Source organism: Tamandua tetradactyla, chromosome 1, assembly GCF_023851605.1.
Source record: "Tamandua tetradactyla isolate mTamTet1 chromosome 1, mTamTet1.pri, whole genome shotgun sequence".
NCBI classification, from domain to species: Eukaryota; Metazoa; Chordata; class Mammalia; order Pilosa; family Myrmecophagidae; genus Tamandua; species Tamandua tetradactyla.
In genome coordinates this window covers 32,796,513-32,823,477 of record NC_135327.1, presented here as the reverse complement: position 1 = coordinate 32,823,477, position 26,965 = coordinate 32,796,513, and the positions used below count along the sequence as shown (strand labels likewise).

At 37.6% G+C, this 26,965-nt stretch overlaps 2 long non-coding RNA genes across 9 annotated transcripts in view; one reads left to right on the top strand and one right to left on the bottom strand.

The window, feature by feature from the left end:
* LOC143644593 (uncharacterized) overlaps positions 1-26,965 on the top strand; it is a 369,167-nt gene that overhangs the window by 268,893 nt on the left and 73,309 nt on the right. The gene's annotated exons all lie outside the window — the stretch shown is intronic.
* Positions 1-26,965, bottom strand: part of LOC143644609 (uncharacterized) — a 77,622-nt gene that overhangs the window by 38,319 nt on the left and 12,338 nt on the right. For all 3 annotated transcript variants that reach the window (XR_013156786.1, XR_013156783.1, XR_013156787.1), the window contains exons 3-4: positions 22,401-22,466; positions 17,931-18,025 (exon numbers count right to left, since the gene is read on the bottom strand). This is a non-coding gene — a long non-coding RNA (uncharacterized LOC143644609). The remainder of the gene's footprint in view (positions 1-17,930; positions 18,026-22,400; positions 22,467-26,965) is intronic.

Sequence of the window (26,965 nt, the reverse complement as noted above, 5' to 3'; positions counted from 1 at the left end):
CTCTTATTAAATGTAGATTCTGATTCAGTATGTCTGGGTAGGGCCTGCAATTCTTCATTTTAACACACTCCCAAGAGGTACTGATGCTGTTGGTCCAGGGACCACTCTAGAGTAACAAATAGTTACAGCATTTCCTAAACTAAATTGATCAGTTTCCTCGAAATGTATATGGAGAAGGGGATGGATGGAATAAGGACAGTGTGGGGATAAAATAAAAGAAGAAATAAAAAACAAGGAAAAATAAAAAGCACAAAACCATGCACAGAAATATTATCCACACTGATAATTATCCACATTGATTATTGATTCAGTTTGATGATTTCTCATTCCTGAGTGAGTGATGCTTAAAATACAAATTTTGTCATATTTTTATAATGCAACTTGGTGTTGAGCAAGTCAATTGGTGCTCAAAGAAATGAGCCTTTGAGACCAAAGATGAAATGCACACACATACACATGCACACACGCATCAAATCCTCCCAGTCAGAGAAACCTGCACTTCTATATATGCAAGGCCTCATAATTTTCCTCCAAGGATAAAAAAACCTTGTCATTAGTGTAACAGTCTGGCAAAATCAGAATAGGTTGTCCAGGCATAATATACAACCAAAATATTTGTCTCATGAAACTCAACATGTGACATGGTCACACACCTCATTTTGGAAACCATGGTTCAGGAAGAATTCTTTGACCAATAAGATCAAATAAGAAGATCCGTTTGTAAGTATTTCCAAGCTTAAGTGTTACATTAGTGCTACTTGATATTATTTCCCTGTTTGAATTTTATCTTATGATGCTTTATTAGATTTTAAAATTTCTTTTTGACTTGTTGCTGGTTGTAGAATTGATTCATGCTGGTTGTCCTGTAATTTGGCAACATGCATCAAAAAACTAATAGTTAAAAATGATCATATACTGTAATCTAGCAAATGCAGTTTGAAATGAATTCTACAGTAATATGCATGCTATGTACAACAATGTTCACTGCATTTTTACTTGAATAGCAAAAAAAAAAAAAAAAACCTGAATACTCCTAACTGTCTTTCAGTGGGGACAAACCCCATATACCATTGATGCTAAACCATTAAAGTGAGATGTTCTGTAGCTGGAATCTCAAAATCCCTTTGAATATAGGCATAGAAGATAGCCTGAATATAAATATAGCTAAGTTAAAACAAAAAGCAAAGAAAAATAAAAATCATATAGAGAGCACATATAAAGTTAGTTTGCCTGTCTACTTATCAAATTTTCTTTTATAAGCCTCATCAAAAGTCTGGAAGAAAATAGCACAAAGATTAACAACAGTGATCATTGGGTAAAAAGATTATAAGGAGCATTCCATTTCTCTTTTCAATGCTTTTATATTTTTTCTTGCTGTATTTTTTAAAAAACAGAACATAGATTAAAGAGATCACAGAACAGAAATCTAATTTGAGACTTAGGTTTAGGTCTTACTTTGGCTTGGCTGAATTACTTTGGGCACATTACTTAGCTGCTTTGAGCTTATATGTCCTTAGATATATGAGGTGGATTATGACAATATCACCTTGTGGACTTTTATTGAAAACTGATTTCAAGTGTTAAAGTACTTTGCCCTCCATAGAGTACCATGAATGTTTTAGTTTCTTCTTTTTGCTCTAAATATCACCATATCACCCTATGATTTCAGGACATCAGGGCTCAGTCTGATACTGTATCTGGCTCAACACCTCAAAAATTGAGAGGTATGTGATGCTTATTGCAGCCCCACCTACACCTCTCTTCCATTCTTTCGAAGTGTCATGGCAGTCACTCATCCTTCTGCATAAATGTAAGCCAATGTGTTCTTTCGTCCAGGGATATTTGCTTTTATATCTTACTTCGCAATATCTGTCAAAGACTTTTGTGATTTTTTCCCAAATGAAAGGAACCTCATCCAAGCTGATAAGCCCAGGAAGAATTTGGGGAGACAAGATTCTTCCTGGAGTTCCTGAAATGACATATAACAGTGTTTCCCACTGCAGTTCACTTAACAGTCAATATGGGCAGATCCACGTGCCACCTATGTTATCATTTACTTAACTTTTCTCACTAACTCAACTCACTTAAAAATCTATTTTAAAAGGAGATAGGGGGCGGGCAACAGTGGCTCAGTGGCAGAGTTCTTGCCTGACATGCGGGAGACCTGGTTTCAGTTCCCAGTGCCTGCCCATGACAAAAAAGAAAATAGGAATGGAAAACTGATATAAATGTTATACAATTGATAAAAATAAACATACAGGAACTTCCGGAGAAGATGGCGGCTTAGTAAGACGCGCGGGTCTTAGTTCCTCCTCCAGAAAAGCAACTAAAGAAACAGAAACAATACGAAACAGCTCCCGGAGCCACGACAGAGACCAAAAAGACAGCGTACCCCATTCTGGAATGGCTGAACGGGCAGGGAGAATCCGCTGCGGTGAGATACCCGAGGGGTGCGCGTTTTCCCAGCTGGGGCGGCTGGTGACTGGGGTCCCCTCCACGCACGTGGCTCCCTGGTCTGACTGGGAACGTTGGATAGCGGGGCCCTCCCGCCACGCTTGGTGTCTCGGGCCAGCTGGGCAGTTTGGCCCGGCAATCCCCCAAGCTGCGGCGGCCGGCGACCCCCCCTCCACGCGCGGTTTCCCGGGCCGACTGTGAGATTCGGATTGGCAAGTTAAAGGAGCCACAGCATCTTTTACTGGTGGGCCCCGCAGACAGACGAGCGCCATGAGCGCCACCTACTGGGCAGGAAAAGAAAAACAGAGCCCAGAGATTTCACAGAAAAACCTTTCAACCAGCCGGGTCCCACACCCAGGGAAATCTGATCAAATGCCCAGACACCAGCAGAAAATAATGGATGATGCTCGGAAAATTGAAGATATGGCCCAGTCAAAGGAACAAACCAATAGTTCAAATGAGATACAGGAGCTGAGACAACTAATGCTGAATATACGAACAGAAATGGAAAAACTCTTCAAAAACCAAATCAATAAATTGAGGGAGGACATGAAGAAGACATGGGCTGAACAAAAAGAAGAAATAGAAAATCTGAAAAAACAAATCACAGAACTTATGGGAGTGAAGGACAAAGAAGAAAAAATGGAAAAAACAATGGATATCTACAATGGTAGATCTAAAGAGACAGAAGCTACAATTAGTGAACTGGAGGATGGAACATCTGAATTCCAAAAAGAAACAGAAACTATAGGGAAAAGAATGGAAAAACTTGAGCAGGGGATCAGGGAACTGAATGACAATATGAAGCACACAAATATACGTGTTGTGGGTGTCCCAGAAAGAGAAGAGAAGGGAAAAGGAGGAGAAAAACTAATGGAAGAAATTATCACTGAAAATTTCCCAACTCTTATGAAAGACCTAAATTTGCAGATCCAAGAAGTGCAGCGCACCCCAAAGAGAATAGACCCAAATAGGCATTCTCCAAGACACTTACTAGTTAGAATGTCAGAGGTCAAAGAGAAAGAGAGGATCTTGAAAGCAGCAAGAGAAAAACAATCTGTCACATACAAGGGAAACCCAATAAGACTATGTGTAGATTTCTCAGCAGAAACCATGGAAGCTAGAAGACAGTGGGATGATATATTTAAATTACTAAAAGAGAAAAACTGCCAACCAAGACTCCTATATCCAGCAAAATTGTCCTTCAAAAATGAGGGAGAAATTAAAACATTCTCAGACAAAAAGTCACTGAGAGAATTTGTGACCAAGAGACCAGCTCTGCAAGAAATACTAAAGGGAGCACTAGAGTCAGATATGAAAAGACAGAAGAGAGAGGTATGGAGTAAAGTGTAGAAAGAAGGAAAATCAGATATGATATATATAATACAAAAGGCAAAATGTTAGAGGAAAATATTATCCAAACAATAATAACACTAAAAGTTAATGGACTGAATTTCCCAATCAAAAGACATAGAATGGCAGAATGGATTATGACCCAGCAATACCACTGCTAGGTATCTACTCAAAGGACTTAAGGGCAAAGACACAGACGGACATTTGCACACCAGTGTTTATAGCAGCATTATCTACAATTGCAAAGAGATGGAAACAGCCAAAATGTCCATCAACAGACGAGTGGCTAAATAAACTGTGGCGTATACCTACGATGGAATATTATGCAGCTTTAAGACAGACTAAACTTATGAAGCATGTAATAACATGGATGGACCTAGAGAACATTATGCTGAGTGAGACTAGCCAAAAACTAAAGGACAAATACTGTAAGGTCCCACTGATGTGAACCGACATTCGAGAATCAGCTTGGAATATATCATTGGTAAGAGAGACCAGCAGGAGTTAGAAACAGGGTAAGATAATGGGTAATTGGAGCTGAAGGGATACAGACTGTGCAACAGGACTAGATACAAAAACTCAAAAATGGACAGCACAATAATACCTAAGTGTAATGTAACTATGTTGGAACACTGAATGAAGCTGCACCTGAAATATAGTTTTTTGTTTGTTTGTTTGTATCTTTTGTTTTTGTTTTTTTTCTTTTTCCTTTATATATATATATTTATTAGTATTATTATTTTAATTCTCTTCTCTATATTAACATTCTATATCTTTTTCTGCTGTTTTGCTAGTTCTTTTCCTAAATCGATGCAAATGTACTAAGAAATGATGATCATACATCTGTGTGATGATACTAAGAATTACTGAGTGCATGTGTAGAATGGAATGATTTCTAAATGTTGTGTTAATTTCTTTTCTTTTTTTTGATTAATAAAAAAAATTAAAAAAAAAATATACAAATAGCAAAAAAACTTTGAAGTGTTTATATGCTACCTAAAATAGTGTTGTGCACAAGAGGGATACATCTGCTACCCTTTGACAATATTGGCATCAAATATCAGACCTTACCGCAATAATTCTTCTGCCACTGGCATTTCCTCAATAGTCAAAATATGAAAGCATATGAAGCATTTCATGATTTTCGCAAAAGAGTAATGCTGATGACCCGGGCAGGGAGAGTCCTTTTCTCAGAGGATGGACAATTCGACCTATTCCCTCCTATGTTCCCAGGGTTCATGCTTGGTATAAAGTAGGCATTCAATTAATATTGGATGAGTGGATGAAAAAAATGAATGAATGAATGCAATGTTTCTCATTCAATGGTGGTTGCCCTAAAAACAGATTTCTGTTAGTTCATGTTTAAAATAAAAAATAAAAATACTTTTCAAATGTCCGTGTCAAACTCCTTTGTCTTCTTTGGAATAACACTTTTAAAAGAGCTAATTCCACTTTCTCCATTATCACAAGACTTGAGTTTGCACAGAGGACAAGAGAATTGAGGCTACACTTAGGTTGCCAGTGGAATTTGTATAGAGAAACAATGAACTGTACATCCTACATATACTTGCAGTAAGGTCAGTACTAGATGCCTTTACTTCTTATTTGATTATTGTACAGTCTGCCTAACCAATGTGCTGTGTGGAATCTGTTAGTTGTATAAAATCAAAGGACTTGAATGCTGGCATTATAAGAGCTGTCTAATTCAAGACCATTGGAACTCACATCATATTGCTAATTCCTATTGCATCTCCACAATGGAGTTTTGCTCAATGCAAGTGGATCATAGGCTAAGATTAGAGAGAAATGGAAAGAAATGTGTATGCATGTGAGAGTATATATATTTATGTATATATATACATATATATACACATATATATTTATGTATATATACATATATATTTATGTATTTATACACACATGTATATCATAGCAGCATAATCTAGTTTAACAAATATGCAGGATACTAGGCTGCAAGTTACCAAGTATTTCAAATTTGGAGTGTTATAATCCTTTTCTTAGAATAACTGACATAATTATTGTTTTCAATGAAATCAGATTTTTTTATGTGAACTATTTTTAAGAAAGAGATAGATATGTGCAAGCTTACAGCACACACTCACACCTATCATATAATTATATTCTTTCTGAATCTTTATACTTTGCTGTGATTTCCTTTATGTCTTATTGGGGGTTTCATCTAGCAACTGAATGACTGGAGGGAAAAAAAATAGAATTTTTTATCATAAACATCACAGTGTGGTTGGATTACAACTGCTTTATATAAAAGTGAGATTTTTTGCATGTTTTAAATCTCTGCCTATTCAAAGTCCTACCCATTCCCCATATTACAGGTTCCATATTTTCGATTTCCAGTTTCTAAGAGTTGTTTCATTTTGAAAATGAGGCTTTAAAGAGGATATCTGTGTGTGTGTTTCTCCTTTCAAGCATCCATTCACCTGTTGTCATAGTCCTTGAATTTCAGATGAATCACAGCTCTCACCCCCTCTCAGTTTGAGACTTTGAATGTGAGGGTCCTCAATTGGGGTTTCCAGAGAAAATGCAAAACACCAATTAAATTTCAATTTCAGATAAACAATGAAGTCTGTTTTAGTATGACTCTCTCAAATAGTGCATTGGAAAAATTATACTATATATATATATATATGTTATTTTCATTGTTTACCTGAGTTTGAATCTAACTGGCCATCTTGTATATTTATTTGCTAAATCTGGCAATCTTAGCCCCAACCTTTAGGACCAAAGGACTATAGCTTTTCTTGGCTGCATGAGAGGGAGATACACTTTGTTTTTGCTAGATTTGAGGCTATCATGTTTGTAGGTGTTGTTTTAGACACATTGAGACATGTGTGGGAAATCTGGGAAGATTTCCACATAATGATTATGATAAGAACTAATATTTATTGAGCACTACCTTAGTTCTAGGTATCATTCCAAGTAAAACATATTATGTCATTATTCTGTCTCTAGTCTTTGTGCTTGACTATAAAGGTGAAGGTTAGGTTTAGGTTTATAAGCAGAACCATTGTGATTTTCTGATAACTTCAGTTTTCTCTCACAACCAGGTGTAATGATGGACTGATGACAACAAGGACTCAGGCTTCTCCACTTTTGCTCATCACAATCCTCAGCATGTGTTTTTCATATTTATGGTCAAAAGGTAGCTGCTATTCTTCCAGGCATCTAATTTTCATGCTAGAACAGGGGGAAAGTCCACTGGCCTCTTCCCAGGAAGATTTTTGTTTTCTGTTCAGGAATCCCATTCCCACATGCTGAGTAAACAATCCTGTGTGTGTGTGGTTTATTATAAGGAATTGACTCATGTGACCTTAGGGACAGTCAATTCCAAATTCCCGGGGGTGGGTGGGGCTGGCAGAGGGGGAAGGAAGGGGCAACTGCAAGCTGGAAACTCTGATAAAGCTGATACTGAAGTTGGGTCTGAACACTTCAAGAAGCTGGCTGTTTGAAGTTGCAAAAATTCATCTTTCTTATTCCTGAAATTTTCTGTTTTGGCTTTGTTGATTGTAGATGCAATCAACTGATTAAAGATGCAAAGCAAATCCATCCACAAAATACCTTCACAGTAACAATCAGTCTGGCGTTTGCTTGGCCAAATGAATGGACACTATATATAGCCAAGCTGAAACATGAAATTCACTCGATTCACTTGGCTTTTTTGAAGAAAATGCATTACATGAAGGAAAGCAGCTCTTACCTTTTATATGAAAACTGCATAGCAGATCTTTAGGCATAGACTACAGGAATTATATTATGAATTCATGAAAATCACATGCAAAATAGCATATTGCATTAATATAAGCAGAACATCCTTTTAACAAGCACCCAGATTAAGAGACAGAAATTTGCTGGCCACCTCAGAAACCCCTCTACGTGCCCATTCCAATGACAGCTTTCTTCCTCTGCCTGAAAGTAGCCATTAACTTGACCAAAGATTGTCTTGCAGCCTGCTTTTGTACATAAAGTTTTATTGGCTCATAGCCATGCCCATTCATTTTCTTATTGTCTGTTCCTACTTTCATGCTACAATGGCAGAGTTGAATAGTTGAGACATAGACTATATGACCCTCAAAGCCTAAAAAATATTTATTGCAGAAAAACATTTTTGAATTTGAAGGTAATAATTTTCTTCAGTTTTTAAACAGTTTTATCACCCAAGTGTTCATCCCTAAACACTATAGTTTAACTTTGTCACTTTTATTTGTTGTATTTTTTTTGTCTATTTTAATCCATGGTTTTCTCCTCTATCCCTTTATTTATTTATTTTGTTTTTTGAAGTTTGTCTGTAGAAGATCCTCAGCCATTTTATTTGTAGTTTCCCAAAGTCTGAATTTTGCTGATTGTATCCTCTTTGTGTCACTCAGCATGTTCCCCAGTACACCACATTTCCAGCAAACTGACAGTTGAACCCAGAGACTTGATCAGACTCATGTTTGTCAGTTTGGTAAGACTCTTAGTAGTGTTTTCATTCCTCAGAAGGCACAGAACATCTGGTCATTTCTCTTTCTGTGATGTAAGCAGCTGTGGGGTTGTGATGCCGAGATCTGTAGTTTATTGTGAGTTACAATCAATTCCTTTTTTATTTATTATTTGAAATACTTTTAGCAAGAGATACTTTGGGTATTTAATTCTATTTGAATTCCTTGGAAATGCAGTTCACTTAAGGATGGCAGGGCAAATAGTGAGTTTTCCTCTATGGTTTTTGAGTTAATGAACTCTATCACCTCCCAAAAGAGAGCATTTGTTATTATTACTATTATTAGTATTATTATTGTCACTATGATATAATGACATATTTAATTGATTTCAAGCCACTGTGATTATTATCCCTATTATAATTCAAATTATCTATTTTTGTGAATGAGTGTCCCTTTAACTTGTTTCCTGAATCTTCCTGGCATGACACTGAACTCTTTGATAGGTCTTATCTTCAAGTTAACTGTTTTTTCCTTCTGCTAACTCCAATCTGCTATTGAACCCCTCTAGGGGATTTTTAATTTCTGTTAATCTAGTCTTCAGCTCTGTTTGATTCCTTTTCGTAATTTGTATCTCTTTATTGATATTTTCTTTGTCAAATCTATTTTCTTTATTTCTTTTAGGTCTTCATCCATGTTTTCCTTTAGCTTTTCAAACCTGTATAGGACATTTTTTTTCTTTTTTAAAATAGTCTTCACCTGTATGTCTCAGATCTGGTCCTCTTCATTGGATTGCTTCTAATACGTTAATCTTCTTCTTTGCCTGGACCATTGAATCCTGTTTCTTTGAATGATTTGTAATCTTTTGTCAAAATATGGACATTTTGATATTTTGATGTGTTATTTCTGGAATTTAAACTCTGAAGTATCTCCTCCTTTAGCTTATATCCAGCTAGTATTATGACAATATTTTCCTTGAATGCCAAAATCTAAAAAAAAAAAAAAAACAAAAAAAAACCACCCCATCATTCCAAGTCTTTGCAGATTGACTTGGGTGAATGCTCTCCTTTAGGGCTCATCCTTACAAAGATTTTAGAGAATAGCTCCAGGTCAAAGCATAAGGGCCTCACTGATCCTTTCTATATGCATATGTCTTGTTTTAGGCATACATGCATGATCCTAGGAATTCCTGTTTACACGGATACAAATGTCTCCTCTTCCCTAGGAAACAGTTTTCTCATTGTCCCAAACACTGCACTATATGCCCTATAGCCTGCATTCCCTTGTCCCAGGCAGCTATGACTTGATTTATCTCCCACAGTGTTCTGTAGGAGAATTTTGTAAGCTACCATCTACATGCAGGACACATTCTGGGATGTTGAGTCCTTCAGGCCACCACCAGATGGTTTGGGCATACATGCTCCCAGTATATGTACTCTCCTCCCTCCAACACAGGGACCAAGTAATGGGTGGGTGGCCCAGCTCTGTACAGAGCCAGGAAGGGAGGGACCAACACTTGGAGATACTACCACTTCTAGTAGCCTTGTCCTTGATTTGATGCTCACCTGACAACAGCAGGTCTTTGTTTTCTGGAGCTTTGAGAAAGATTTTTCTGCTGGTTCTTGCTGCTGCTGCTGCTGCTGCTGCTGCTGGTGGTGGTGGTGGTGGGGGTGTTTTAAAAAAAAAATCACCACAAATTTAGCAGCTTAACACAATGCCCATTTATTATCTCACAGGTCTGAAGGTCAAGAAGACCAAGAAGATCTCATAAGGCTGGGCTGGGCTCTTATCTGGAGACTCTGGGGGAAGAATCCTCCTCCAAGCTCAGGCTGTTGGAGGAATTCAGTTTTTGTTGTTGTGAGACTGGGGTCTCTGTTTTCTTGCTGGTTATTGGCTGGCATTCACTTTGAGCATCTAGAGGCCACTCTCTGTTCCTTGCCTTCAGCGCCTTCCATCTTCAAAGCCAGTTATGGTGCTTTGAAAACCCTTCTGCTTTGAATCTTTCTGAATTTCCATTCTACAAACAGCCACAGAAAGCACTGTGCTTTTAAAGGCCTTGTGTGAATTGTTTAGTCTAACTAGATAATCTCGCTATTTTAGTCAACTGTTTATTAATCTTAATTACATCTGTGAAATCCCTTTTGAATGTAAGGTAACATAGAAGTAACACAAGGGAGTGGAGGTCATGGGCCATTTTAGAATTTTTCCTACCACATTCCCATTCATTTATTTTTTATTTCAACAGTCTGTTAAACTTGTACTATGTTCTAGATTCTGGGAACATGGCAGTGAAAAAGACAGGTATTATCCCAGCCCTAAGAGTAGAAAATTAATACTGAGTCTTTAATGAATGAATGGATGGACATAGGTATAAGGGTCTAAATGAGTATTCAGAGAAAAGTAACAGAGTACTGAGACTCAATATTATTGGGCATGTTTTAAAGGTTCATGTATCATCTTGAATGGAAATGTTGCTCAACTTTTGATGAGAAGACTAATATATCAATATCTCTGTTATCATTGACTGATGACCCTGCCTAATAAAAGATCTGACTAGCGTGTGTGTTAACAATTAATGGAATGGATAATGCATCATACAGAGTATAGGGAAGATAATAAAGAGGTATAAATGAGAATTACACAGGTTAGTTGGTGTCATTAATGGTTCTTTTGTTCTGCTAAAACAGCAATATCTTATTCAGGGAGACAAGGTTGTAGTTCTGGCTGCCAAATGACTTAAATATGCCACTTGAACTAAGATTGGTTATTTCAGTTTATTTTCCATTGCAAAAGCCCCTCTCCTAAGGATACTAACCACCTTGTATGATTCTGATCCCTCTCCCCCCTTCTTTAACCTTTTCGGTGGTTTTGGCCATTTGAAGATTTGTGTATTTTGTCTGAGCATGGCTCGACTCTCATAATTATTTGTATGGTCTTGTCATGGGTTTTTATTTCCCAGAAGGTTTCTAATCCTTTAGCCAGCCTCTAATGAAATAGACTGACAGTGATCAGCTTTACAATAGACACTAGTACAAATGAAATCCTATTTATTTATTCAGAAATTTATGTCATAAAGATTGAATGAGAAGCTAATATTCAGAGCTGGAAATAGCAATACTGTTTATTAAGAAGAATCAGCATTTGTTAGCATAAGTAAGACTCTGAATCTTGATTATAAGTGTCAGAGTGTTAAAAACATTAACTAAACCCAGTGTGAACTTACAAGCCTGTGATGCAAATATATTTTGGAAAATGCAAGCACATTTATCCATGTATTAATTCATTCACTCAGCAGCAATGTATTGAGTGCCCAGCATGTGTCAAGTGCTGTTCTAGGCTCTGGGAATGCAGTAGGAAAACACACAGAAAATGGAACTGTCCTTTAAGAGCTTCTATTCCAGTAGCGGGAATCAGAAAATGAACAAAATAAAGAAAGACAAAAGTTCTTGGATCATTCATTGATAGACAATAATGATATAAAGGTTGCACAGAAGTTTGATTGAAAACATGTGGGTGGAGTGTAACAAATATAAATATTTAATATTATATAAGTATATTATATAAATATAAATACTTGCACTGTTTACACCATATTTACTCTTTCTTCAGTGGATATTTGTAAGAATGATTTCACTCATTTTTAATGTTCATTTCAAGAAGAAAAGCCATCAATTGGCTAAATCTGTTTATGTTGGTACTCAGTAAATGTTTATTGGCTGTATGAATATTATCAAGTTTAATTTTAGGCAAAATAATAATTATCATTGTAGTAGCATTTAATAAATATCTTTGAATTATACACGTGTAATTTTACCTAGATGTAGTCAGTAATAATAGCATCAGCACTACGAATAATAATTGCCACAATTTAACCTTTAGGTCTGTACTTAACTGTCACCTCTTTAAAGTGTTTCCTTGACCATTCTGTCTATAAAGTATACTAATTGTTATCTAATACTTTATCCTTTTTGATTCCTTGATGTTCATTATCACAGTGTACATATACAATTTTAAATTTACTATTGCTTATCTCTCCTCTTTGCTGTATTGTAAACTTCAGAAAGAGAGGCATATTTATCAATGTATACCCTTCATGGTCACTGGCACATAGTAGTCTTGTGAATGTTTAATAAATGAAACATGCTCTCTCTTCTCCCCCTTCTTCCTCCTTCCTTCTCTCCTTTTGTTCTCCCTCCATCCCTTCCTCTCACCCTTCCTTCCCTCTTCTATGCATTCATTATTTATTTTATCTATTATGCAAACATTTACAGAGCTAACAACGACAGCTAATTTATTAATTGAGAGTTTATGATGTCCTAGACACCATAGGATTAGAATAAGGATAATGCTAATAAAAGAACAACTTCTTATCGAATGCCTACTTTGTACCAGGTAAGATGCTAGACTCTTTCCATTCTCCAAATCTTACAAGGCCCTTGCACAATAAGCCTTGTCATTCCCATTCAACAAAAAGGCAACAGATTCTGAGAGCGTGCCCAAGTCATGCATATAGAGGCAGGTAAAGCTGGAACTAAAATGTAGAAAACTCTCTGAATCATAGCTTGTATTCTTTCAACTCCTGTTTGCTGTCTTGAGGTAAACTGATAGTTTAAGAATATTTGGGTTGTGAGCATTAATTGATATTTTTGGATATATGGGAGTGTTGATGCATAAATTGACATTACTTTTATGAGTTATGTTGCACCTTTTGATACTTTTTGTAATATAAGGCATTCTTATTGTAGACTTAAACATAAGAACATTGTCCAATCACTGGAATTCTCCAGTCACATTTAGGAGGTTAAATGTCCCAGAGGAGTAAGAGAACACCCTTTTCAGGTTCCAACTGAATGACTTGAGATCATTTAGAGGCTACTTCATTGGCACTCTTCTCTCCTTTCCCTGTCTTAGTCCACATGTCCTGGTTAAATTTCTCCCTCAGCTCAAGGGGCAGAATGCATGATCTAGTCCTAAGCTGACCAAGGAAGTACATTTTTCTAGCCACAGGAATGAGTTCAAGTTCAAGGATGAGATGAGCTTACTCCATCATGGTTAATCCTGGGGCCTGTGTGGGTGTTACCAGAAAACAAACTCTTTGCCTCTGGGTTTTACCATGGGAAAATAAACGGTTGGGGGTGCTGAAGTCATTTCATCACCACATGGGAAGAGCTTTGGGCTTCTGAAGGTTTAATCACTGGATCTAGCAGTGCCTAGTTTAAGTTGGGTTCTCTATCACCTGCCTCTAAAAAAATTCTTCTCGGTATAACCAGAGTGGGAGGATCATATGTGTAGAGGGAATGCTTGGTGATGCTGAAGGAACAAATAAGCTCTGAAGGTTCAGTGGGCTAACAATACAAATGTGCATTTCTTTCTCATGTCCCAGTCTGTTGAACGTAGGTGAGCTCCCACATGGTTGTTCTCTGAGTGCTGACGCACCATTTGGGCTCCTTCCATCTTTTACCTATGCATCTGCAAGGCTTCATACAAAGAGAGAGACAGCACTGGAGGGCCAGTTTCATTTTAAGAGTCAGACTTCAATCTAGCTAATTCCACTGGCCTTAACCCACTTCCATGGCCCCAACCTAGCTGCTAGGAAGGGTGAAAAATACCGAGTACATGGATATTTGGTGAGCACTGCCAAGGACTGCCACAGTCACTTTCTTGAGAACGTCAGTCATCCCTAAGTTTCATGAAAACAGAGATTGTTATATGCCAACGCTCACACAGGTACTCAGATGTTTTTTTGAGAGAAAGCTCTCCTTTTTTCTCTGATGATTAGGTGGCCAAATATTATCTCCCAGAGGCTTTCTCTTCTGACACAGAAGGGCACAATCACTTGATTGTGACTCATCAGTACCATCTTCTACCACACAAAGAACTTCTCTGAGGTTCCCTAACACAGGGATTAATTTGACCTAGCACAGAATTACTACTTCTTACATGCAGAGACATGTCCCCTCCATACTAATCAGATACAGTATTCTTCTATAACGCATTCTGATTTCTTGGGCCGCTGAGTTTTTTGTCTTTACCTACTTTTCTTCCTTTTTCCCTTTCTTCATTCAACCAATATTTATTGGACTCCTACAAAGTCCCAGGAATTTTGCTAGATCCTGGCAACATAATAGTAAATAAGAAAGTTCCCATTGCCCAGCAGATCAAACCTATTGACTGCTTCACTGCTTTCTTGACTTCTTTCCTTCTTTCTTTGTTCCCTCCCTCCCTCCCTTCTTTCCTCTCTCCTTCCTTCTCCTCCTCCCTCTCCCCCTCCCTACCTCCCTCCTTTTCCTTTCTTTTTTGTTGTGCAGTTTTAAAATTGTAGTGTGGTTTTAAGATGTAAATTCTTTCAACATGCAGGGCTGATTCCAACATTATGGCATAGTTCACCATCCTTGCCTTCTTCCAGTCTTGACCTGTACAAGCTCCATATATCAGGGTTATTAGCTGTATTCCAAATCCACATTCTAGGAGAAATTAGATAATCCCTTCCTGGGCCCCCAATGGCTCTCTGCCCACAGACACCCTCTTAACATTCTTCCTTCTGACTTTCTTTTTGAGCATGATCTATGCTGCAACCCTTGTAATTCACCTTGCCTCCTCCCTGCATTCTATTTAGAAATATCTAACAGCAATTTACCTTTTTTTTTTATTAGTCTTTGGGTACATTTTCCATTTCTGAAGGATTTCTCATCAGGAGGGGTTTTTTTGTGTGTTTTTTTGTTTTGTTTTGTTTTTTGCCAGTAATTATACTGCACTGAAGCCTTGAAGGAGCTTCCTCTCACCACTGAGTGATGGGATTTATTAACACAAATGCTATTTATTTATTAATTTATTTTTCAGTGAGAGCATGGGAAATCGAACCCAGGACTCTGTCACTGCAAGGAATTTTGCCATTGAGCCACAGGTGCCCCACCCCGAATGCTTTTTATTTTGGAAGGGGAAAATTACATTAAATGTGCTGCTCCATACTCAGTTTATTTAATCTGCAAAGACTATTGGAATTAGTTTGTTAAAATGAGCAATCTTTTTTGTCATTCTAAAGAGTCAGATGAATATAAAAGGGCTTTATGTATTTATCTTTTGACCAAAGGTATTTGGAAAGACTGGGTTATATATGCTCTGAAAGCACAGATATACGAATAAAGACCAGTGGTACTGAGGGTAAGCCATTGATTGGGTATTAGAGCTATCAGGGTTCAGCAAACTAGGACTTGTGGGCCAGAAGCAGCCAGCTGACCATTTTTGCAAATAAATTTTTATTGGAACACAGGCATGTCCAGTTGTTTATGTATTGTTTTGGGCTGTTTTTGTGCTATAATGGCAGAGTTGAATAGTAGCAACAGAGACTGTATAGGCTACAGTGTATAAACTATTGACTATCTGGCCCTTGATAGGAAATATTTGCCAACCCCTGACCTTGATGAACAGAAAGATTTTGAGGGTACACATCTTAGTATTTTTACACATCTTTTTGCTTTACCTGGAAATGCTCTGTTAACCAGACACCTTTGCTATTTGTAGACAAGTTTAATTGCAAAGTTCACATATAGGAAAAATGGTTTGTTCATGGATGAGAGACCCAGTCATACTCTTTAGTTTGTATTTTTTCTCAGTTATAGAAAAAATATCAAAAACTAAGATCAACCATAAAAGAACTAAAAAACAGCTAACAGTTCCTTTCTGTACTCATCTCATTCCTTATTTCTGATCCTCTGCAAAATCACTAATTCTAACACACAAGTTGGAGATTACCTGGCACTAACATTAAGGAAATGGTTTATTTTAATTCAGTTAAAGTGATTTTTTCAGGCTAAGTAAGACCTCTTTAGCCATTGGTATCTGGCACCCAGCAATCAGTGTAACAATCATGCCAAAATTTTAACCACTTTACAACTATTTATGTCAAAAACATGGATGCTCTGAGGATCAGTTTCACAATTAGACAATTAATGTGTGTGACATTCTTCTATTTCATTTGAAAGTTGACTTAAGAATGAGAAAAAAAATGAGCATTCTCTCTTTTTTTTATATAAAGAAGGCAAATATCAAGAAGATTTCCCAGACATCCAAGGTATTTGTAGTGTGAAGTTAAGAAGATTCAGGGGTCTTGAGCTCACCATGAGGATTTACATGGTGAGAGAAATATTACTCCCTATTAATGGGAATGAACAATAATATCACATCGGAAAAAATGCCTTTTCTCGTAAATTGCTTAAAAGCATTAAGACTAATTTTGAAAGTGCGGAATTATCTGTTCAGATCATGGGCAATAAATAATAATATCAACAATAATAGTGGTGACTAATATTTATCGAGTTTTTATTATATGCCTTGGTTTATTTGCCTTATCCATTACATATTTTCTGAAACTCTTTGAGGTAGCTGATACTTTTCCTCATTTTACAGATGATATGGAAAACCTAAAATTTAACCCAGGTCTGTCTGACACATTATAGCCCAGTTGTTCTCAAGCACTATAGATTTTGCCCTCTGCCTACCCCCTGCCCCCAGGGAATACTGGCAAGGTCTAAAGACATTTTCACCTAGCAGGAAGATGCACCTAGTAGATGGAGGCCAAGGATGCTGCCGAACATCCTACAATGCACAAGACAGTTCCCCACGAAAGATGAGTTTGCAGCCCCAAATGCTAACAGGGCTGACATTGTGAAACCCTGTTCTGAAGATTATACAATTTGTCTTAAAGACTTCTAAGTCTCTTGACTTAGAAAATGTCACCGGTAGTGTTAGCTACTCTATAATCCCAGGTAAGTAATATGTGAACCACTCCATTCATCTCTCCTGGATTGTCTCTTTCTCTTAGAAAAAGTCTTAGGTAATAAGTGATAGTTTCCAAAGAGCCAGCAATTCTGCATCTTGTCACAGTCACTGGAGATCTCTCACCCTTTCTTCCTGTGAGTTTCCCAGGCCCCTTTCTTGGACTTCTATCACTATAAATTAATAAACTACCTTTAGAGAGCAAATTACTGTTGCTGTGATTCTGTCAGTCATGCTCCTTTATCCTTCTATTATTCCACATTAAGTGTCTTAACCTGTCAATAAAATTTCCTTTCCACAAAAGTGAAAGATGCAGGGCAAAAAATGAGTAAGTGAGGCCAGTTCCTCCCAAACCTAATTTAACTTTCTGACCGGGTAGAAGGTCTCCCACACGGTGCAGGAGGTTATGTCGATGTCTTCCTCTCTTCACCAGGGCTTAACTTTCTCTGGCCTCAATCCTATTAGCCACAATCCGCCTTTAAGATCTCATATCACGGGTGGTACAACGGTGGCTCAGTGGCAGAATTCTCGCCTGCCATACCGGAGACCTGGGTTCAATTCCCAGAGCCTGCCCATGCCGGAAAAAAAAACCAAAAACCAAAATACTCATACCATGTGAACATCTAAACTAAACAGGGCCACACCAAGCACGCAACCTTTTCCATAGTGGGCTTCACTGAGCTGTACCTTCAAAGGGATTCAGTTCCAAATCTCCAATCTCAATCCAGTTTGGAATTTCAGAGCTGATGATTGACACTGCTCCAAGTTAATCTCACATTCCATATCTGATTCTACTGAAGGCACACAGTTTTATAGGAAAGAGTTTTAAGGAAATAAGCTAACAGAAAACAGAATTGAAAATAAATGTCTCCAACTTTCAACATTGTTACTTACGTAGTCATCAGACATCTTGATGTCTTACTTGGTTCTGTACTGCCTCTGCAGGAGATCAACAGCAGGGCCTTGAGTTAGGATGGTGAGGTGCTGCACTGTGGGGGAATCCAGAAACATAAAGTTAAGCCAGGGATTTTACACTGTGATTGGAAAATGGGACATACATATACACGTGGAAAATGAATTAACTAAAGAGACAAATGCTAGTATGAAACAATAATCCAAGAGATGGCAAGAGATAAAACTGCATTTTTTAAAAAAAAAAGCATAGGCTATTGTTTGCTATGTCCTGCAGTGTTTAGAAGATTCTAATGAAAGGCTTATGCATCCAGGGTTTCTTTGTCACATGGAAGGCACATGACTATCCTTCTCTCCCGGCTTCTGATTTCAAATGGCTCTCTCAGATCCTGTGGGTCTTTCTGGCTTCCTGTTGGGGCATCCTCCTTCTGCATCCTCAAACGTCTGTGTCTAAGCATCTGTTCTCTGTATTGTCTCTATGCTTGCTCGCTCTCCATGAGTTCTTTTAATGACTCCAGTAAACTAATTAAGACCTACCTCAGAAGCTCACAATTGGGTTGGCCACATCTCCATGAAAGCAACCTAATCAAAACATCATACCCACAATAAGTCTGCACTCACAAAGATTGGATTAAAAGAGCATGGCTTTTCTGGGGTATATAACAGATTCAAACCAGCACAGGTGGGTTCAAGAAGTTATGTAGACAGTGTAGGAGTATAAGAGGTAAGTTAATTGTGTAGTGGGAGCCAGGATTTCCTCACTTAAAACCTTGGAATATTTCCTACTTCACTTAAATAAAACCTACATTCCATACTGAAACTTATGTGGCCTTATGTAATCTGGCCTCTGCCTCATCTGGGGCATCTGCACCCCAAAATCACAATGCTCCAGACACAATTATATTCTCAAATATATCACTCTCATTTCTGCAAAGGGGCCCTATAGTGCCTCTGGCTTGGAATTCTATTCCCGTAGATCTTTTGATGTCAAATTCTTTCTCAGCTCACAATTCCATTCCTTGAAGTGTCATGGTACAATTCTGGTGTATTTCCTTACTAGCTCCCATCACTATCTAAAATTATCTTATTTATATACGTGTATGTGCTTCCCCGCTAGCCACTTTATCTGTCTTGTTTACTTCTAATTTATCATGAGTTCATACTAGCACTTAATATAGTGCATAGGTCTCAATACATATTTATTAAGGGCATGGATGGATGGGGTGGAGGCTGGCACAGAAAGATGAATTAGGGCATCATAATACTAATTCATTCATCAGATATTTATTGGGGTCTTACTTGATGCCATTTTCTTTACCTGTGGCTGTGGGGCAGTGCTTAACCAAATAAAGATCATTCCTGCCATCATAGTACCTAGAGATAAGGAACTCAGCATGTAACAAATAATTTAAACTTTGGTGAATGCTACAAGCGGGGAGGTGCAGGTGACTTGCTAAGATGGTATATAATATACGAAAGACTTGAATTACAGATTTTTCTGAGACCTGCATTATAAGGAAGAGTTAGATAAGTTAAGGAGGTAGGGAAGAGAAAACTCTTCAGGTATAAGGAATTAATATGCCCAAAGGCAACAAGAAAAGAGAAAATGGATGTATCACAAAGACCAAAAGGACGGACAGAATGGCTAAAATGGATTGAGGGTGGAGAGAGCAATACCATGAAACCAGAGTAGTTGTCAGGGATAAAATTTTGAAGGAACCATAAAAAGGGCTTTAGATTTTATCTGAAGAGTATTGTAAAATAATTAAATGGGGTTGTAATGAGATTTTGGTTTTTCTATTATGTGGTTTATGGATAAAAAGGGAGTGCTACATGGGTCAATCAGGTGGGAGGTGGTTGTGATACTCCAGGTAAGAAATTATTAAGGTCATGATGGTTGTAGTGATAGAAGAGAATATTCATACTGGGAACATCATCAGGAGGTAGAATTTTTCTTGGTGATTATTTGAATGTGGATGGTGAGAGAGAGCGAAGGTGTTTTACCTCTCACTGGATTTCTGGTGAGGACACAGATGGACAGGTGGTGTTATTCACTGAGATAAGGTTAATTCCATTTTGGATCAAGATATTTTGAGATATTTGAAAATTACCATTTACAGAGATGTCAAACCGGGAAATAATCAAGGAATGAAGTGATGGCGGTGTGGCTCTATGAAGTGGCAATAGGAATAGCAAACAAAAGACGTAAGGTTCACTTTCTGTCCCAAATGCTTTTAAGTTACCCTTTCTGTTAGTGCCCTATTCCCCCTCCCTGCAAAGGATTAGCTTCAATGCTAAATATTACAAATGTGGCTGTAATTCTAGTCAAATAAGCTAACAGAGGAAGGGGGCAAATCCTGTAAAGGGCTTGATTCAATGTTCAAGTTAGTGATAAATTGCTACATTTAAAGGTAAGAAAAATATAATTTTACAAATTATGGAAAACATCTTGAGTGTCCTTTTTTACTGTAATAGGTTCTCTACTCCAAAGAACAGTTTAGCTCTGCAGAAATTCGTATAAAGGTGCTCTATTTCACAGCATAGGGAGACAGGAGATGTGGCAATACCAGGACTTCATTAAACCTGTACTAGTTGAGGAGGATGCTTCTTGCCATTTTGAAAGAAATGACAGATCTTTTTTTGTTTTTTTTCAATTTGTAAATGTTATGGGGGAAAGAAACCTTCAGGAAAGGCTTAAACATCTCTGTCATGAAGTTTAGCACTTTTTTAAATGGAGAAATTAGGGGAAAAGGTTAATTTCATCATTAAAATTAATTTTATTGCCATACTAACTAATACTCCTCACTCCCTGATATTGCACAGAGATACCAAAAAAAAAAATGGTGAGGAGAAATGCCTTCTCAGGCGCCATGGTTTCTCATTGTGGTTGGGAATTCTGGCAGCCCATTTTGTAATTAAATCCTAGAGAACTGCAAAGCTACAAACAGAAACATAAAGAATGAGGAATCTGATTTTAAAATGAGCATTTATATTTTTTGCTTGGCTTTCCTTTTAACATAAAACATCTTGAAAAAAATTTTATGATTTAGCACTTATGAATGACTAGATTTTAAGAGAATTGTAATATTTTTTTTAGGGTATTTCAGCACCATGAGTTATTTCTTGTAGATTCGGATAATGACATTATAAATCTTTCTGTGGAGGCAATTACTAAGGCAGAAATGGCCTATTCCCCATTGGCTTTTAGGTTCAGCTTACTGACATATTACAAGCAGGCTTACCGTGGTCATTAAAAACTGATCTGGGATTTATTGTACCTCTTTAAACTCTCAGTACTTTGAAAAGTATTGAACAGAAAGGAATACAAAGTGAAGTTACAAAGAGGGCCAGCAAGGCAATCAGGAGAAAAGCAGATTTAATTTATCCATCCAAGACCACCACAAGTGTCATGAAAATATCTGAAATTGGAGCATGAGGTTTTTAATAGAGGCAAGGACACGCTTGCTAAGTGCAGATTTCCACCTGAAATAGTTTAGAATATCATACTAGAATGGAGAGTTAAAAGGGGTATTGGTATAAGAAATACTGCACAAAAGGTGAAGTGGCTTGTGTCAGTTTGGAAGCTGCTGGAATACAATATACCAGAACTGGAATGACTTTTTAAAAGGGGAATTTAATAAGTTACAATTTAGTTCTAAGGAAGTGAAAGTTTTCAAATTAAGGCACCAACAAGAGATCACCTTCACTTAAGAAAGGCCAGTGTGTCAGGAGCACCTCTGTCAGCTGGGTAGTCGTGGCTGGCATCTGCTGGTCCCTTGCTTCTGGGCTCCATCACTTTCAGCCTCTGTTCCTGTGGGGGTTCCTCACTATGCTTCTCCAGGGCTGGCTTTCATCTTTTGGCTTCCCTTGGTTCTCTCCAGGTTCTGGCTTGCTTAACATCTCATGGCAATGCCTGCTGGGCTCCAAGCATCTCCAAACATCTGTGTTTCTCTATTCTCCAAGTGCTGGCATTTTATTCAACTCTGCTCTGAGCTTTCTGTTGGCTCTGTCTTTTCTGACTCTCTCCAAAATGTTTCCTTTTTTAAAGGATTCCAGTAAACTAATTAAGATCCACCTGGAATGGGTTGGGGTTACATCTCCATGTAATCAGAAGGCTGCACCCACAGTTGGGTGTGCCACATCTCCAGGGAGATAATCTAGTCAAAAGTTTCCAACCTACAGTATTGAATAAGGATTAAAAGAAATGGTTGCTCCCACAAGATTGGATCAGGATTAAAACATGTCTTTTCTAGGGTACATAATACTTTCAAACTGGCACATGGGTTTTCTAACTTTTCCTGATAAGTGGCCCACCTGGAGACATAGAGCATTAAAAAGAACAGCAGTCCCCTCTGCCTAGCATTGCCTCCACCTTCACAAGCAACAAGTCACTTAAGGTGTGGTGGAAATAAACAGAAGGTTTCCTGTATATGATCTGGATTCCCTCATTACCTCATTCACTTGGATTCCCTGATCTTCATTCTTCTGCTTCTCCTCAAATGATATTGGAATACCTTTCTGGGGAAAGCAGATGCATTATATCAGCAGATAGGCATGAAGGTGAGAGGAAGGGAATGATGATTGGATACAAAGATGAGTTTACCCCAGGGAAAACAAAGAGAAATGCTTCTGAAAGAAAACAAAATTTGGGCTATACCCCTTAACAGTAAAAATCAAGGCAGGAATGTGCCAGTACATTCCTTCTGAAGGTTTTGTGTTTGTTTACTTTACTAGTTGAGCCTTTGAGACTTGTTATAGTCATCCAACCTCTTCATTACCTTCAAGTTGATATTTTATTTAAAATTAAAAATCACCCAAATTGCCATGTTGTTCTATTTGCCTAAAATACCTTGCTTCCTGTGACTGGTTCCTTCTTACTACTGAGCTCTCAATTCAAACGCCACTTCCTTAGTGAGACCTCCCAGACTGTTGTGCTCAACTCTCCACCATAGTCACACTATTGTGCTTGGTTTTGTTACAGGGGTCAGCAAATTTTCTGTGAAAAGCCAGGGAGCAAACATTTTAGGCTTTGAGGTCCATAGGTCCATACAGTCTCTGTGGCAACCCCTCTTTAGAAGTACAAAAGCAGCCATAGACCATGTGTAAACAAATGAGTGTGGCAGTGTACCAATAAAACTTTATATACAGAAACAGGCTGTAGGCGGTGGTTTGCCAACCCCTGTTTTAAAATAACTTATTACTGGAATGTCTGTGTGCATTTATTTATGTTCCTGATTTTGTCTTTTTAGAATTTGAGATTCATGAAACCAGGGACATAATCAACTCAGTTTGCCATTATATCTGGAGCACATAAAGTCTAGTGTATATTTGGGGTTCATGAGTACATGCTGAATAAATGAACCAAAATGTCTCCCTTAAGTGGTGTGGTTATGTGATTTTACTCTACTGTTTTGAATTGCAAAACAAATCCATGTTTTATGTAAAAAATTTGTAAATTTAAAAAATGTAGACCTTTGGTTTATTCATAAAACAAAATGTTAAAGTACCTTGAATTAATTTGTGTTTGTCCTATGGTTTGGTTCAAGACCTTAGTTCAGATTTCATTCAAGCTTGATTGGACCCAATTTAAAATCTTCACTCCATAATACATTCTGGTTGGATAGATTTCATGCAAGTAGTTTAGCTCATGGAACTGGATTTTCTGTCATCTGAATATATAATTCACAGTGCAATCAAAAGGTTCTTAGAACTACAGAATGTTATGATTTCCAGGGGACTCTGTCAGTTATTGCAGAGTTCTGGGTCATTCATTATCTGTGTAACCCACTGGCCAGACCATATGTTCTACTGTGCAGCCTATCACAGCCAATCTGATGGAGAAGTTCTGTCTCCTGACATTTTGAGATATTAAAATTCCTTCCACAGGTTTAGACTTATTATTTGTCCTCTATGCTGGTGTATTCAGAACTCTTAGCATGTGCTTTTCTAGTCAGGCTTTCAATGTTGGTGTTTGGTGGGAATTGTCTAAGGGGTTATCATTCCCACAGAATTAGTTTAAAGACCATTTTGCAAAGATCTTCAGCTGAAAGCATCCAAGTAATCACAGCTCTTTGTACTAATTTTGTTATTTCCATTTGAGAGCTGGCTTAGAAACCAACATCTGGTACCTCTATACAGAGGGTTTACCTGACTCCTATACTAGGTGTCATTCAAGGGGTTGGATTGGCTTTCAACAGAAATCATATGGTGTTTAATCAGATACCTCCCTTTTCCTGGACTCAGTTTACCACCAAAAAAGATAAAATTCACTAGAATGAAAGGTAGAATTTTATAAAACCTCAGTGATAAGGAAAGCTTCAATTTCACTGTACTCTGACTCACTTCTAATTGGGGAACCCTATTGCGGATCTGAACTCTACTTGATAGCCCTCAAGGTAAGCTCAGTGCACATCAATTTGCACTTCAGCCATAATAAGATTTTGCTATTGTCAGTAAGTATCATAACCATTTTTTATTGACCTCAGACATTTAGGCAGTCATTGACAGGTCACAGAGAATGTAGAATGAAGGAAAGCCTTCAGTGTGCACTCAGCCTATGCGTGATTGTTGTAGTCCTATGCTTTTGTTTTTTTTCCTATCAATCCTTTGCAGGGCAGGAGTGGGGGTTGGGGCTGACCTCTCAACTCATGCCAGTTACTTCTTGTGAGCTTGTTAATTATGATCTTCTTCTCTCCTTACCCATGCCAGCCTCAGGGGTGAAATGTGACCCAGAATGGGACACTCATAATAGGACCCATTATCTTTTGTCACTCTCCTTAGTCCGCTTGTGAACTCCTAACTAACTCAACTATTGAGATTGACACATTGACATTGAAGAGATGAAATCATCTTTTCATGGGAGTTGATGCACTTCAACAGTGGCTCCTAGGGAGGAGGGTGTGAAGGGTAATCTCTAACATGTTGAAGAATGTGTCCAAGCAAAGGTAAGTAGGATCTAAAATAGAGAAGAGAGAGCCTGGATGGATGACATTTTTTGAGTTCTGGATCTAGTCTTTCCTAAAAATAACCTTACACCCTAGATTTCCCAATAACAGGAGCTGATCAGCCCTCCTCTTAAATCCTTTGAATTGGGTTTTCTGTCACTTGCAACCAAACATTCCTGGAAAATATGGCTATTTCCTATCATTCTTACCTAACCTGCAACTTTAGTGTATAAATTTTAATATAAGTAATACCATTTAAGTTGCAGCTGCATGAATCCTCTGTAATTTTGTTCTAAATGCATATTTTTGCAGCTCTGTATAAAATGTAAAAGCATGTTTTAATTGCTCATAGAAATTAGCATCTCCATAAAACTGCTTCTAATTACAGAGATATGCCAAGGTCCCCTTCTCTTGACATACTGATTCATTAGATTTATTTGCAGTAGTCCAGGTGTGTATTAAAAAAACAAAGCAAAATTTCCAGACATGCCTGCTTATGTACCACTGTTCTGTATCATCTATGACTTAATTATATTACAGTAATAGTATTTGTATTAATTATTGGGGTTGAATCTTGCAAATTATTTTTAAAGTCTCTTTTCATAGATGCTAGTTTCAGGGGAAACTCTGATCCATCTTGGATCACGCACCCATTTAAAAATAAACACTGTGGCTAAAGAGGAAAAACTCTGTTTGGTGTGACCTGGGACATGTACTCATCTTGGGAGCAAAGAGAAAATGTGGTCTACTTCATGCCTCACATGAGCTGAGTTGGGTATCTGTAGAAGTATCCAAAGAAAGGGATATTGGGAAGACAAAGTAAATTCATGGTATATAACACTCCTATCTGCTGCTTAAATTCTATATATAATAGTAGGAGCTTCACAACCTTTTTTGAACACTTGCCATGTGTCAGGTTCTGTTTCAGTCATCATAGAGGGATGATCTCATGCAATTCTCATGATAACTCTGCAGTAGATACCATTAAGATCCACACAATACAGATGAAACTGAGACAGAGATTTAATTAATCCTAGGCCAGATCACAAAGGTAGTAATGCTAGAGGCTGAGATCAAGCCCAGGAAAACTGCCTCCATGATATATGCTGTAAACAAACTATACAAAAAAACAAACAAACATGGTCAACAAACTATGGCCTTTAGGTTAAATTTGGCCTATTGCCAGGTTTTTCAGATAGTTTTATTAGAACATAGTCACATTCACAGTGGCAAAGAACTGAGTAGTTGTGTGAGAGAGTATAAAGCATTAAATATTTACTATTTGGACTTTTATAGAAAAAGTTTGCCTACCTCTTCACTATACTTTATAGCCGTTTAACCTCTACTTAAATAGTTTTGAGTCAAGAGACTCATTCGCTATTACAAGTCTATTCCATTTTCAGGTGGAATTCCATGGGCCATCATCTCAACTCTTTGTTTAAGCTTCCATCATATGTGTCCTGGTGGGAGGTAGAGCCTACATTCTACATATAAGCTCTGAAAGCCAAATACTCATTTTTCCTGGCTTTCTTGCAGCCAGGATTGTAACCTGGGCTCAAAACTAAGCTCAGCCAATCACATTCATCTCAGACCATTGAGCCAGTAGTACTGTTGCAAAACCTGTGAGGTAAAGAACCTTTTATGAAATAATTTGTGGATACTCAGGAGAAATAAAACTGCCATCTGCTCCTTGAACTAATTCTGGGTTTGTCACTAATATAATCACTGACAAATTATCAGGACTTGGGTGGCTTATTGTCTCGTTTAGCAGGAGTTATTTTTAGAGGAGGAAGGTAGCATATTCTCCATAAAAGCTGGCCCTATTTTACTCTCTAATGCAGAGTGAATGCAACTTTTAATGGTAGCTTTCATTTATTTTATTATTTTTTTGTTTTTGCTTTTGTTTTGTATTGTTGCATTTTCATATGCATGAGAATATATATTTTTTTGCAGAGTCATGCTTCAGTATCTTGGGAAAAAATTAAAAGCTGGCTAAAATATACTTCATAAAATTTATCCAGCTTCTCATTCATGCCCATTATAAATTTGGAAAAATATTCCAGGATGGGGTGT